At 38.9% G+C, this 13,635-nt stretch overlaps 1 protein-coding gene and 1 non-coding gene across 12 annotated transcripts in view; one reads left to right on the top strand and one right to left on the bottom strand.

The window, feature by feature from the left end:
- Window positions 1-13,635, bottom strand: part of INPP4B (inositol polyphosphate-4-phosphatase type II B) — a 910,826-nt gene that overhangs the window by 203,917 nt on the left and 693,274 nt on the right. The gene's annotated exons all lie outside the window — the stretch shown is intronic.
- On the top strand, window positions 2,024-2,214 carry LOC118968097 (U2 spliceosomal RNA). Its single transcript, XR_005055448.1, has one exon. It is a non-coding gene; the product is annotated as a U2 spliceosomal RNA (small nuclear RNA).

Raw genomic sequence — 13,635 nt, 5'->3', positions numbered from 1 at the left:
TCATAAAAAACTTACATGTTAGGAAAAAAAAATTACATGCTAAATAGTCAATGAAGTATAGACTACATATATGACTAGTGGGTTGCTTCAATTTCATAAAGTGGTTGGATAACACCATAAAACTGAACAAAGTTCAACTAAATGTCAAGTTTCACAGTATTTTTCACAGTATTTTCAACTCACAGTTCAAACTGTGCTTTAACCAGTCCATGGATAAAAACTGCATCCATAAGTCACAGATTTCTTTTTTAATGCATTTTAAAAAATGACAGTATGGCTATTATTACAATCCATAAGCCTCTATTTCACTGAAAAATGACTGGAAATTCTGAGTGGTCATTCACTCTGATTTTCACTTGACACACAAAAAAAGTGGCTGTTGTACTATACACTCAAGAAGGTTTTAAGCTGTATGCACAGACTCAGAATGGAACACAGTAACAGGATTTAGTTGTAATCACAGAAGCTGTATCTGATAAAGTCAGGTTCTATAATTTAATTTTGGATACTGCATTAGAAATAAATGAGGAACAAAAAGCATGTCCCATTCCACCCTAAGAGTCTATTTGTTGTCCCTGATTAGGGTGATTTGGTGTTTATTTATTTCTAAATAACATCTTAACCACTCCTTGCCATTTGTTTTAAATTAATCAAATATGGACAACACCTAATTATTTAAATATCTCAAAATTCAGTGTACCACTTATGTTTAAAGCGGTGGCAAGTTGCGTGGAGTTTTTCCTATACCCATGTATATTATGTGTCTTCTCATTCTGGGCAGCCATGAGAATTACTGCCTGCACAGGAAAGGCTGGCAAAGCAAGAAAGTGTGCCAGGACTCCCCTGGCCTGGTCATATTGTTAGAAAGTGCAAGCATTTCTGAGTATTTTCCCTTCCAATTCCCACCCCGGGACCTGTAGCGCAGATGTACCCAGTTAAGTTTCCTAAGTATGTGATGGAATTCATGAAGCTCCAGAAAATGTTTGGCAGTGGGGCACTTTGGTAGATACCATAAGGCTTTCCAGGAAATCAAGGTAGCTATTGTATAAAATGTTTCTCTTTTTTTTGTCTTCAAAACAATTCTCAGAAGTAATTGTTACAGAGCTGGACTAAGCAACATAAAAAATTCAGTCACAGTAGGCAAATTTCAAATGCTCAGTAGCCACATAGCTATCATACTGAAAAGTTTACTGAACAAAATTGCTCTAGACCGCTGGGAAGGATATAGCTGACTTGTTCAATGCCATGTTGCCACAAAGTGGTAGAATCAAGACTTGCACCCAGGTCTTGTGACTGCAGATCATATTCTCTTATTTATTAATTTATTTTTAATTCCTGTGAGTACAGTTTCTCACAAGAAAATCCCTGAATAGAAGGACAATATTGGAAAATCCCACCTGAGGGGCTTATCTGAAAGTAACTGTCACCCAGCTCAACAGAGAGATGGTTCAAAAATTTTGCTCAACTGTGGACTTGCCAGACAACCTTGTCAAACATAATTACCAGAACATCGAACAACAAAACATAATTCTTGTTTATTTTCCATTCACGTAACAAATATTTATGCTGTGTTTGTTATGCTTATTTACATCACTAAATAAGTAAGAACTTATTTAATATGCATAACAGCCCAGTGAATTAGGTATTATTATTATTATCCTCATTTCACACATGAGGAAACTGAGACTCAGAGAAGACAGTGGTTTAGCCAAGGTCACCCAGAGCTGGGACTAATCCCAGGAGGTCTTTCTTTGGTGCCCACACTTTAGACTACCATGCAAGATGGACTCTCCATTAGGAACATGACACAGTCTCATCCCCACTAGAAATCATAGCACAGACATACATCTTCATGTGACAAAGTTGGAAAAAAAGAATGACAACAACAGAAAGCCCTATGTTTTGCCTACAAGGATGAATAGAAAGTTTAATGTCTTCCCATTCTCCATATGCAATTTCAATGGGTAGGAAAAAAAGAGGGTTTTATATTACTGTAACTCTTCTTTTTAAAATTACAAATGCCATCACTTCTCGGCCTTTTGGCTAAGATCAAGTGTAGTATCTGTTGTTTTAAGTTTAATATCTGATAAGTCCTCTATCTGAGGACAATGTATTAAATGGATTTTTGCAGCAGGAAGTTGGAGTAGGAGCTTACTCCATCCACTTCAAGCATTGGCCTGGTATTGAAGCACTTCCAGAAAGGAAAAAAAAAATTACCAATGCCACTGCTGGTTATCCTACTTCAGTGCTGTCCAGCAGAACCCCCTGTGATGATGAAAATATTCTATAGCTGGGCTGTTTAATATGATGGTGTCTTGCCAATGGGTTTCTGCCCAGGCAAGTTCATGATGGGTTCAATGTGACCAAAGAAAATGACAGCAAAACATTCTTGGGGTGAAAGGGTTATACCCAACTTTATTTCCAGGTGGCAGGTCAGTCACTAAATTCCCATTGATTCAGAGCAAGTCTGTACGCGGCAAGCCAGTCTCTGCCTCTGGGCCCCTCTGTCCACAGAGTTGTCCTCTGGGCTGCTGTCCTCTGGGCCTCTGTCCTCGGCGCTGCTACCACTCCAGCCTCTGCTCTGCTCTCCTGCAGCCTTGCCACCATGTCGTGCCCAGAGCACTGGGAAGAGCTCTTTATATAGAGTCAACAGCCATGTATTGCCCACAGGTGTGCAGTGAGCTAGTCAACCAGAGCCAGGTGAGAATACTGGCCACAGGAGCTCTCATTTTATCCACAGATCGCTACTAGTTGTAAGGAGCTATTGAGCCCTTGAAATATGACTAAGGCGACTGGGGAACTGAATTATGAATTTCATTTCATTTAAAAATATTTTTAACTTAAGTTTGAATAGTCATATGAGGCAAGTGGCTACCATATTGGATAGCACAGACCAAGATGGTTCAACGGACATCCAGTGAGGCCTCCTTTTTTGTCCTCTAAAGCTGGTGCTCACTTACTATTTCCTACATTAATTAATTATACTTATCTATTCAGTTACACAGGCCAGAATGCTTGAGTCATCCTGAGCACCTTGCCTCCACATGTAATCCATCACCAAGTCCTACTGATTTTTGCTCCTTAAAAAATCTCAAGGGGCAGAGCCAGGATGGCGGCATGAGTAGAGCAGCGGAACTCTCCTCCCAAAACCACATAGAATTTTGAAAATATAACAAAGACAACTCTTCCTAAAATAGAGACCAGAGGACACAGGACAACATCCAGACCACATCCACACCTGCAAGAACCCAGTGCCTCGCAAAGGAGGTAAGATACAAGCCCCGGCCCGGCGGGCCCCGAGCACCCCTCTCCCTGGCTCCTGGTGGGTGGAAAGAAACTGGAGTGTTTTTTTTTTTTTTCTTTTCTGGCGAGTGCTTTTTGGAAGCCTTAAAGGGACAGGGACCCCAATACTAGGGAAACAGGGCAGAAAGACTGGTGAGCGGGTGCCTGAGACTGGCACCTGAGGACAAACAATATTGTGCGTTTCTCCCTATTTTTTTTTCTTTTTTGGCGAGTGTTTTTTGGAAGCCTTAAAGGAACAGGGAGCCCAATACTAGGGAAACAAGGCAGCAAGATGGGTGAGAGGGTGCTGAGACCGGCGCATGAGGACAAAGAAAATCACGTGTTTTTTCCTTTTTATTTTTTTCCTCTTTCATTGTTGCTGTTGTTGTCTTGGTTTGGAGAGTGCTTTTTGGAAGTCCTAAACGGGCAGGACAGGACACTTAGCCCAGAGGCAGGGAATCTGGGGATCTCTGGGCACTCTAACTCCGTGGGCAACAGGGAGCACAGAGGCCCATTACAGAGATAAATAGCCTCCTGGCCGCTCCCCCTCCAATGGGGCTCCACCATTTTGGAGGAGCAGCCCCAGCCAGGCCACGCCCACAGCAACAGCAGATATAAACTCCATAGCAACTGGGCAGGTAGCAGAAGCCCTGACTGTGCACAGCTGCCAAGCAAAAGACACTAGAGGTCGCTATTCTCCCAGGAGAGGAAGGCCACAAACCAACAAGAAGGAAAGCTCTTCCAGCTGTCACACGTACCAGTTCTGAAAATTATCTCTATCACCATGAAAAGGAAAAACTACAGGCAGACAAAGATCACAGAGACAACACCTGAGAAGGAGACAGACCTAACCAGTCCTCCTGAAAAAGAATTCAAAATAAAAATCATGAACATGCTGACAGAGATGCAGAGAAAAATGCAAGAGCAATGGGATGAAGTCCAGAGGGAGATCACAGATGTCAGGAAGGAGATCACAGAAGTGAAACAATCCCTGGAAAGATTTATAAGCAGAATGGGTAAGATGCAAGAGGCCATTGAAGGAATAGAAACCAGAGAACAGGAACGTATAGAAGCTGACATAAAGAGAGATAAAAGGATCTCCAGGAACGAAACAACACTAAGAGAACTATGTGACCAATCCAAAAGGAATAATATTCATATTATAGGGGTACCAGAAAACGGAGAAAGAGGAAAAGGGATAGAAAGTCTCTTTGAAGAAATAATTGCTGAAAACTTCCCCAAACTGGGGGAGGAAATAATCGAACAGACAACGGAATTACACAGAACACCCAACAGAATGGATCCAAGGAGGACAACACCAAGACACATAATAATTAAAATCGCAAGGATCAAGGACAAGGAAGGAGTTTTAAAGGCAGCTAGAGAGAAAAAGGTCACCTATAAAGGAAAACCCATCAGGCTACCATCAGACTTCTCAACAGAAACCATACAGGCCAGAAGAGAATGGCATGATATACTTAATGCAATGAAACAGAAGGGCCTTGAACCAAGGATACTGTATCCAGCACGACTATCATTTAAATATGATGGTGGGATTAAAAAATTCCAAGACATGCAAAAGCTGAGGGAATTTGCTTCCCACAAACCACCTCTACAGGGCATCTTACAGGGACTGCTTTAGATGGGAGCACTCCTAAAAAGAGCACAGAACAAAACATACAACATATGAAGAATGGAGGAAGAGGAATAAGAAGGGAGAGAAGAAAAGAATCTCCAGACAGTGTATATAACAGCTCAATAAGCGAGCTAAGTTAGGCAGTAAGATACTAAAGAAGCTAACCTTGAACCTTTGGTAACCACGAATCTAAAGCCTGCAATGGCAATAAGTACATATCTCTCAATAGTCACCCTAAATTTAAATGGACTTAATGCACCAATCAAAAGACACAGAGTAATAGAATGGATAAAAAAGCAAGACCCATCCATATGCTGCTTACATGAAACTCACCTCAAACCCAAAGACAAGCACAGACTAAAAGTCAAAGGATGGAAAAACTTATTTCAGGCAAACAACAGTGAGAAGAAAGCAGGGGTTGCAGTACTAATATCAGACAAAATAGACTTCAAAAGAAAGAAAGTAACAAGAGATAAAGAAGGACACTATATAATGATAAAGGGCTCAGTCCAAAAAGAGGATATAACCACTCTAAATACATATGCACCCAACACAGGAGCACCAGCATTTGTGAAACAAATACTAACAGAACTAAAGAGGGAAATAGGCTGCAATGCATTCATCTTAGGAGACTTCAACACACCACTCACCCCAAAGGATAGATCCACCGGGCAGAAAATAAGTAAAGACACACAGGCACTGAACAACACACTAGAACAGATGGACCTAATAGACATCTATAGAACTCTACATCCAAAAGCAACAGGATATACATTCTTCTCAAGTACACATGGAACATTCTCCAGAATAGACCACATACTAGCTCACAAAAAGAGCCTCAGTAAACTCCAAAATATTGAAATTCTACCAACCAATTTTTCAGACTACAAAGGAATAAGAGTAGATATAAATTCTACAAAGAAAACAAAAAGGCTCACAAACACATGAAGGCTTAACAACATAGTTCTAAATAATCAAAGGATCAATGAACAAATCAAAATAGAGATCAAGGAATATATAGAAACAAATGACAACAACAACACAAAGCCCCAAATTCTGTGGCATGCAGTGAAAGCAGTCTTAAGAGGAAAGTATATAGCAATCTAGGCACACCTGAAGAAGGAAGAACAATCCCAAATGAATAGTCTAACATCAGAACTATCGAAACTGGAAAAAGAAGAACAAATGAGGCCTAAAGTCAGCAGAAGGAGGGACATAATAAAGATCAGAGAAGAAATAAACAAAATTGAGAAGAATAAAACAATAGCAAAAATCAACGAAACCAAGAGCTGGTTCTTCGAGAAAATACACAAAATAGATAAGCCTCTAGCCCAACTTATTAAGAGAAAAAGAGAGTCAACACAAATCAACATAATCAGAAATGAGAATGGAAAAATCATGACAGACCCCACAGAAATACAAAGAATTATTAAAGACTACTATGAAAACCTATATGCCAACAAGCTGGAAAACCTAGAAGAAATGGACAACTTCATAGAAAAATACAAACTCCCAAGACTGACCAAGGAAGAAACACAAAAGTTAAACAAACTAATTACGAGCAAAGAAATTGAAACGGTAATCAAAAAACTACCCAAGAACAACACCCCGGGGCCGGACAGATTTACCTCGGAATTTTATCAGACACACAGAGAAGACATAATACCCATTCTCCTTAAAGTGTTCCACAAAATAGAAGAAGAGGGAATACTCCCAAACTCATTCTATGAAGCCAACATCACCCTAATACCAAAACCAGGCAAAGACCCCACCAAAAAAGAAAATGACAGACCAATATCCCTGATGAATGTAGATGCAAAAATACTCAAAAAAATATTAGCAAACAGAATTCAACAGTATATCAAAAGGATCATACACCATGACCAAGTGGGGTTCATCCCAGGGATGCAAGGATGGTACAACATTCGAAAATCCATCAACATCATCCACCACATCAACAAAAAGAAAGACAAAAACCACATGATCATCTCCATAGATGCTGAAAAAGCATTTGACAAAATTCAACATCCATTCATGATAAAAACTCTCAGCAAAATGGGAATAGAGGGCAAGTACCTCAACATAACAAAGGCCATATATGATAAACCCACAGCCAGCATTATACTGAACAGCGAGAAGCTGAAAGCATTTCCTCTGAGATCGGGAACCAGACAGGGATGCCCACTCTCCCCACTGTTATTTAACATAGTACTGGAGGTCCAAGCCACGGAAATCAGGCAAAACAAATAAATACAAGAAATCCAGATTGGTAAAGAAGAAGTTAAACTGTCACTATTTGCAGATGATATGACACTGTACATAAAAAACCCTAAAGACTCCACTCCAAAACTACTAGAACTGATATCGGAATACAGCAAAGTTGCAGGATACAAAATTAACACACAGAAATCTGCAGCTTTCCTATACACTAACAATGAACCGATAGAAAGAGAAATCAGGAAAGCAATTATATTCATAATTGCATCAAAAAGAATAAAATACCTAGGAATAAACCTAACCAAAGAAGTGAAAGACTTATACTCTGAAAACTACAAGTCACTCTTAAGAGAAATTAAAGGGGACACTAACAAATGGAAACTCATCCCCTGCTCATGGCTAGGAAGAATTAATATTGTCAAAATGGCCATCCTGCCTAAAGCAATATACAGATTTGATGCAATCCCTATCAAATTACCAGCAACATTCTTCAATGAATTGGAACAAATAATTCAAAAATTCATATGGAAACACCAAAGACCCCAAATAGCCAAAGCAATCCTGAGAAAGAAGAATAAAGTAGGGGGGATCTCACTCCCCAACTTTAAGCTCTACTACAAAGCCATAGTAATCAAGAGAATTTGGTACTGGCACAAGAACAGAGCCACAGACAAGTGGAACAGATTAGAGACTCCAGACATTAACCCAAACGTATATGGTCAATTAATATTTGATAAAGGAGCCATGGACATACAATGGCAAAATGACAGTCTCTTCAACGGATGGTGCTGGCAAAACTGGACAGCTACATGTAGGAGAATGAAACCGGACCATTGTCTAACCCCATATACAAAGGTAAACTCAAAATGGATCAAAGACCTGAATGTAAGTCATGAAACCATTAAACTCTTGGAAAAAAACATAGGCAAAAACCTCTTAGACATAAACATGAGTGACCTCTTCTTGAACATATCTCCCCGGGCAAGGAAAACAACAGCAAAAATGAGCTAGTGGGACTACATTAAGCTGAAAAGCTTCTGTACAGCGAAAGACACCACCAATAGAACAAAAAGGAACCGTACAGTATGGGAGAATCTATTTGAAAATGACAAATCCGATAAAGGCTTGACATCCAGAATACATAAAGAGCTCACACGCCTCAACAAACAAAAAACAAATAACCCAATTATAAAATGGGCAGAGGAACTGAACAGACAGTTCTCTAAAAAAGAAATACAGATGGCCAACAGGCACATGAAAAGATGCTCCACATCGCTAATTATCAGAGAAATGCAAATTAAAACTACAATGTGGTATCACCTCACACCGGTAAGGATTGCTGCCATCCAAAAGACAAACAACAAATGTTGTCAAGGCTGTGGAGAAAGGGGAACCCTCCTGTACTGCTGGTGGGAATGTAAATTAGTTCAACCATTGTGGAAAGTAGTATGGAGGTTCATCAAAATGCTCAAAACAGACCTACCATTTGAACCAGGAATTCCACTCCTAAGAATTTACCCTAAGAATGCAGCAATCAAGTTTGAGAAAGACAGATGCATCCCTATGTTTATCGCAGCACTATTTACAATAGCCAAGAATTGGAAGCAACCTAAATGTCCATCGGTAGATGAATGGATAAAGAAGATGTGGTACATATACACAATGGAATACTACTCAGCCATAAGAAGAGGAAAAATCCTACCATTTGCAGCAACATGGATGGATCTGGAGAGTATTATGCTCAGTGAAATAAGCAAGCAGAGAAAGAGAAATACCAAATGATTTCACTCATCTGAGGAGTATAGGAACAAAGGAAAAACTGAAGGAACAAAACAGCAGTGGAATTACACAACCCAAAAATGGACTAACAGGTACCAAAGGGAAAGGAACTGGGGAGGATGGGTGGGCAAGGAGGGATAAGGTGCGGGAAGAAGAAGGGGGGTATTAAGATTAGCATGCATGGGGGGGAGGGAGAAAGGGGAGGGAGGGCTCTACAACACAGAGAGGACAAGTAGTGACTCTACATTTTGCTATGCTGATGGACAGTGACCGTAAGGTGGTTTTTAGGGGGGACCTGATATAGGGGAGAGCATAGTAAACATAGTATTCTTCATGTAAGTGTAGATTAAAGATTTTAAAAAATGAAAGAAAGAAAAGGGGGATTACTCCTTGATAGGATAAAACAATTGGTAAATCAAAGATTAACGCATGCTTTAAATATCCTTAATGTTGATCACTTAAAGGGTGTCAGATGATCTGCTATGGAGGTACTCTTTTCTGATAGTATTTGTTTCTCTTAAAAAAAAAAAAAGCATTTCCTGTGTGCTGACCTCCAATGAGTTCTACACAGTGGTATAGAGGGCATGTCAAAGTGTGGGCAAAGGGTCTGTTTGTTTCTATGCAGAAGATCAAGGTCTAGCTTGGCTACCCAGAAAATGAACTAAGATACGATATAAGGAGGAGCTTCCGGCATCACCACTCTCTGGAGGACTCGTGCCGGGGGATGATCATCAAAAAGCCTCCACAGGGATCCGGGCGATGCTGCAGTTGTGGCTGTGTCCACCCCACCATTTCCTGGACTTGCCATTGGAATGAGGAGGGAGATGTCTAGGCTGGCATGTGCATACAGTGAGACAACGAATTTGACCGGATCTGTACTGTTGGAACTCAACCAGGAGTTGGGAGGGGTGCAAGTTGTAGCGCTCCAAAATCTTACGACTATAGACTATCTATGGTTAAAAGAACATATGGGATGTGAACAGATTATAGAAATGGGTTGCTTTAATTTGTGTGATTTCTCTCAGACTGTTCAAGTACAGTTGGACAATATCCATCATATCATAGACTAATTTTCACAAATGCCTAGGGTGCCTAAATGGTTTTCTTGGCTTCACTGGAGATGGCTGGTAATTATAGATTTGCTTTGTTTATGTCACCGTATTCCTATTATGTTAATATGTGTGCACAAGTTAGTAGTTTAAAACCTATACATACTTAAGGTACTCTACAAGAAGATATGTCAAAGAAATAATCAATCCTCCCATGTTTTCTTCCATATGCTACCTCTATAGCTTTTCTTCTTCCTTCCTAATTACAACCCTTAAATAGAATTCGTGCCTCATATCGGATTTACCGAGTATCATAATTCCTCCAGGTGGTAAAGATACCTCGAGACAAGTGCTGGGCATAGAAGCCACAGGGCATAAGTCTGCAAAGAAGTAAAAAGCTAACCTCTTCAAACAATATGGCTTCTCTCTCACTTACCAACTTTACATTTCCCTGTATGGCCCCAGAAGATGACTGGTTAGCCAGAGACGGGTAAGATTCTTCAAGGGAGGAACAACCTAAGACAGGCACAGTCGCAGGGGGGCGATCAGGTGAGAAATTGGGGAACAACAGTGGTGAAGCTTAGAACCTCACCCCCCCTGTGTTGAGAGAAAGCTTCTGCATCCATGGATGTTTTATTGCCCTTGTCTAGCTCGGATTAGCACATAGTCTACAGGCACACACCTGATCATCTACAATTGCTCTCTTACAACACTAAACTATGTTTTCCACCTTTATCTTGCATCTACCTACCACTTCAGCAGTTTATTAAAAATAAAAATAATAATAATAATAAAGGGAGAAATGTGGGATCCACATATAAATCAAGTATAAAAATCAAACGAATATTCATATTTGACCTGATTGTTTATAGTTCATAATGTGTGATCAGAACCGAAAGTTTCTGTGATGAATGCCCTTGTACTCTTAACCATGGAAGAACTTATTCACTATGTAAGAATTCGTTCACTATGTAAGAACTTGTTCCTTATGCTTCAGAAGATTGGAGACTTACGAGAACTAGGCTTGAGATGGATTAATGATTGTGCATTGAGCATTGACCCCCCCTATACAGAATTTTATTGTTGTTAACAACCATTTGATCAATAAATATGAGAGATGCCCTCTCAAAAAAAAATAATAATAATTGCATAAAAAAAAATCTCAAATGTATGTATGTTTCTCCATTTCCCACCCCCCATCACCCTGGTCTAAGGCACCATCATTAGCCCAGGCAACCACCATATCCCCTGTATTATTTTACCTCTCCATGGTTCCCTCCCTTTTTCTAAATGTAATCATGTCATTCTCTGCTAATACTATCAGTTGTCAGGAAAATCTTACATTACTGAGTGCATTTTATATGCCAGGTTTTATGCTAGACTTCTTGAATAGCACAGTAAGGACACTGACAGTTCTCCCCTCCTGTGGCCCCAAAAACTCCGACTAATCTGAAGCCTGGCAATTACCCCAAAATCACTCACTCACCTCCCAACACACTGGCCTCGGGGGCAAGACACACTCAGCCTGCTCTTTGCCCACTAGAAGTTCGTGGCCTATCTATGAGGTGCTAGGTTAGTAAGCTAAAGGAGAGTAAATAAATGATAGACACAGTTTTGTGTCTGAAATACTACCAACCTTCAGCTAAGATGAAAAACAACGAGTTTGATATACTAAGCATCTACTGTGTACATGATTCTTTTACATACATGGTAAGAGTGATTTCCACATATTAAAGCTATATGTATGTATGTATGAATGAACCAGGCATTTTCCATCAATAGCTCAGTTTAAACCTAACAATGACCAGGTGCATTTATCATTTAATCCCTTCTTTACAGTTGAGGAAACTGAAGATTAGAGCAGTTATGTAAATTGTGCCATGTCACACAACTATTAAGTGGAATTGGAGAGGCCAGTTTTCAAGCTCAGAGCTGCATTTATACACACACACACACACACACACACACACACACACACACACACACACTTAGGCAAAACCCTAGAGTTTCCTGAATGCTCATTTAATTACTACAGTAGCCTTATAAGACAAATAATAATGTTATTACCTATAAAAATCTGATAGAGATTGAGAGAGTAAGCAGTTTTCTACAAGTTATAAGCATGTATCAAGTAACAGAAACAGATTTTGAATTAAGATTCATAATGATTCCAATTCTGTGCTTTTATCATTACAACGCACTCTCCCCTCCTCAATCCATTTTAAATAAAGAATCTTGACACAATAGGAAAAACATGTACTTCTAAATGAGTTTTGCATTATTCCTTCTTGTGGGTATATTATAATACCCCAAAAGCAAAATAAAACACATATTTCTATCACCAGCTTGATGATATGAAGCACAGGACCTCTCATTAAACAATACCAAGAATCTGCCATGCTGGACTCAGTGGCACATGGCATTTGCCCTCAGTACTAGGGGTTCGTAAGACAAATGCACTTCCCATGATAAATAAAACATGACATGGCACTCCAACTGAGCATCAACACAGCATGCAGAAAAATAAACAAGAAATAACACTATCAGGTATGAATTAACAGTGGAGTCCTGATGTAATATTTTTTATGCATCGTTTTTAGATCTTCAGGACTTAATATTTTTCTCAGAAAAGGCAAGCAAGACAGAGAAATGCAAGAAGAATAAAGTGGAAGAGATAGAACACTATAAATCATCTATTAGATTCATTAGTTTGCAGTTTATTTGATATATGTGAGATCTAAACAGAATCTCTGGCTTCCTATTACTTTTTCCACTAATAAATGCTTCTTTAAGGTCAGTAAAGATTTTCAGTGTGCCTTTTATTTTATCTAAGTATGCAAATATTAATATACCTCTCAAAAGGCCCATGCTTCAGCCATGCCAAAATAAACAAAGCATAAGATGAAGATGGAGAAGTAGGTAGGCATTCGCCATACCTTGTAGACCATGTGAAGGGGAAACCTTGTCTGGTGATAAATACATTTTTTTAAAGTACATATATTATATTTCAGAATGTCAAACCATGTTAAATGGATAGGCTGGGTCACTATGTTGTAAAATAGACTGTATATTTTTTGTATGGTGAGAATGTTTTTGAAATAGATTAAATTCTAGTTCTAGTTTACAATTCCTAATATATACATTGAACATTTTAAAAAAGGTACTCTTGTAGTGTTAGCAGTTTGAAATCAAATGAACCTTTTTTTTATGGGAGTCAAAAAATGTTTTAAGCTAAGGTACAAAGTCAAAAAATTGAGTATCTTCTGCATTTCTTCTAACTAGATAAAGTGCTTGGAAAACCAATTTAACAACATATGACAGTATTTAGGTGAACATGTAGAGCATGTCTCTGAAACATATATATCTGAGCAGCAAACAGGCTTTCAACTGGATTTCAAAGTATCTTACTGACCACCTTTTTTATATATGACTATACTATGTTCAAGAAATAGATTTAAGCTAATGATATACATCTACATAGATGCACTTATAGTTCTATAATATGAAACATAGAATATTTAAAACATATACTGTTGAACAAAAAGAAGTATCTTAATTGGTGCAAAATATTTTATCACAACAAATGTTACTATATGCACAATATATACAATATTTACAGACACTGATATCTAAGACAAAACATATATATATATATACTCTCAAAGAAGTGGT

Source organism: Manis javanica, chromosome 5, assembly GCF_040802235.1.
Source record: "Manis javanica isolate MJ-LG chromosome 5, MJ_LKY, whole genome shotgun sequence".
Classification (NCBI taxonomy): domain Eukaryota; kingdom Metazoa; phylum Chordata; class Mammalia; order Pholidota; family Manidae; genus Manis; species Manis javanica.
Note: the sequence above shows the minus strand (reverse complement) of the source record. Positions and strands in the feature narration are given on the sequence as shown.